This window comes from Dipodomys ordii, unplaced genomic scaffold, assembly GCF_000151885.1.
Source record: "Dipodomys ordii isolate 6190 unplaced genomic scaffold, Dord_2.0 Scaffold178, whole genome shotgun sequence".
NCBI lineage: Eukaryota > Metazoa > Chordata > Mammalia > Rodentia > Heteromyidae > Dipodomys > Dipodomys ordii.
The window spans coordinates 2002294-2005088 of NW_012267394.1; positions in this window are offsets into that span (position 1 = coordinate 2002294).

Genomic DNA, 2795 nt, shown 5'->3' on the forward strand with positions numbered 1-2795 from the left:
TACAAATTCACCAACAAAAATTAAGTAAATGGATCTGGGCAATCAGGGGCCCTAGAAGCCTTGCTAACTTGATGATGAATCCATGAGTAACGGCTACCCAATATCAGAGTGCACTAGAAGAATGTGAGTAGTTTGCCAAATGTTAGTTCTCTACTCCCATCCCCCCTCCTTTATGTTTGTGCCAGTCCTTGGGTTTGAACTTGGGACCTAGGCACTGTTCCTGAGATTTTGTGTTCAAGGCTAATGCTCTACCACTTAAGCCACAGTTTCACTGTTAGCTTTTTGGTGGTTAATTGTAGATAAGAGTCTCATTGACCCTCCTGTCCCAGTTGGCTTCAAACAGTTATCTGCAGATCTCAGCCTCCTGAATAGCTAGGATTCCATGATCCATATACTTCCACCTCTTTGAGCCACAATGCCAGTTCTGGTTTTCTGGTGGTTAATTGGAGATATGAGTCTCATGGGGATTTTTCTGCCCAGGCTGGCTTTGAACCATGATCTTCAGATCTCAGCTTCTTGAGTTAACTAGGACTACAGATGTGAGCTATTGGCTCTTGGCTTCGTTTGTTCTTACAGAAAGGGGCAATGAATATTTTGGAAGGGAACGAAACACAAAGAAAATGTAGTTCACTTTTTTGGGGGGTCAGTCGTGGGGCATGAACTCTGGGCCTGCGTGTTGCCCCTTAATTCTTCAGCTCAAGGCAAGCACTCTACCACTTGAGCCACAGAGGCACTTCCTGTAGTTTACTTTTGTCCCAAGAAACACTCTCCTGCTCTTCACAAACTAAAATCAATGGGATGATTAGGAAATGTTTTCTGATATTTAGAGACACCAAGAGTTTCATAACTATTTTCCCCTGGAATAAATCACAAAATATCACCATTAAATGTCATCTCAATATATAAGTAGGCATGTGATGGAGCCATAAACTAAAATGTAAATAGTCAGCTATGGTGATACATTCCTGTAATTCCAGCACACAGAGGGATAAGGCAGGAAGATTCTGAGTACATGACAAGTTCAGTATACTTAGTAAGACTGTCTCAAGAAAAGAAAAAGGGAAGTTATAGAATGAGGGGTATGGAGAATTTAAAATGCTTGCGTTTGCTGCACTATCTGATATCCCAGTTAGGAAAATGATTATGCTAAATATTTCATGTAGCTGATGTCTTATCCAGAGATACATGTGACAAGAAACAGTGTAGTGTTTGGAGTCTGTTATGCACAAAAGTGAACTCTACATTGCCTGCCAGAGAGTCATTTTACTAACCAAAGAAGCAGAAACAATATGATGTGAATGTTTGTAGAAAGAGATTTGCTATAAGACATTGGATTACATAGTTGTGGAGGATGGTGAGTTCAAAATTTGGAGTATGGGCCAGCTGGCATGAGACCTAGGAGACCTTATATTCTAGTTCTATTGCAAAGCCAGAAGCCTGGAGACCAGTGGAGCTCATGATGCAGGTGAAGTCTGAAGGCTGTCAGCTGGAACACTCACCCTTGCTCCAGTAAAGCCGGTCTTTTTGATCTGTTGAGGTCTTTGACTGATTAAATGAGGCCTTCTCACAATATACAGAGCAATCTGCATTACTCTGAGTTTGCAGATTTAAATAGTAATCTCATTTAAGAACTCCCAGTATGGTGTGACATCTATCACTTAATTGATCTCCAGGGATGTGTTGTATACTATAACTGGCTAGGGAACCATCCTTTTTCTCTATCACCACTTCATGAAGCTGTGTACTCCTAGAAGAATACAACCTTCTCTGATTGTTGTTTGGCCAAAAGTACAGAAGTAGTTGTACTCCCCTACTAGACCATCCAGACTCTCAAGAATGCCCTCTAAGTAGACACATAAAATGGAATACTATATTAATTATAGATTTTTTTCTTTTCCATTGCTGAAGATCAGTTCCTTTTGGAACAATGAGCCTGCCAGTTGAGGCTGTCTCTACTGGGGCTGGATATCTGTCATATGGAAGTTTTTTAATAGCTGGCAACCATCTGCTCCTATTTTGAGCATTCAATACCATCCAGACAATGTAGGTCCTAAATTCCCAGGTGATTTTTGTTTTAAATCCCTGAGATCACTACAGCAAGTGCAGGCATGTTTCCTACCAGTTCTATGCTATTCATAAGACTATATCCTAGTTCTTGTTTTTTTCTGTAGCCCATGTCTGATTTAGCTCTCTATCATAATCTCATTTTATTTTCACATCTGTTGTTGTGCAGTTTATCATACTATGTGTTCTACTATGGGTAGTTCTGAACATATTTTATTCACCTCTTACCCACCCCTATTACCACTAATTTATGAACTCTTAGGTGCAGGGGTTATATCACTATTGTCTATGTCCCTCACTGCATCTTGCTCATTGTGTGTGCTCAACTGGTATTAGTTGTAACTAATTAAAATGGATTTATGAAGCTCCAAAACAATGCTAAACAGTATTTAAGCAAGTTGGAAAATTTCCTTTTTCTCATAAACTGTAGTTTGACAACCAGAGCTTGTGTTCCTGCAGCTCCTCCTAGTGGAAAGGTAGCAAAATCTTTTGATTACAGGATTATCTGTTCTGTAACTTCCAGAAACTATAGGAACACTACCGAGTTAGGATATATATTCATACAAGCATGTATGCATATGGGTAAGTATACATTATATATATATACAACATCTATCTATCTATCTGTCTATCTATCTATCTATCTATCTGTCTGTCTGTCTGTCTGTCTGTCTGTCTGTCTGTCTGTCTGTCTGTCTGTCTGTCTGTCTGTCTGTCTGTCTGTCTGTCTG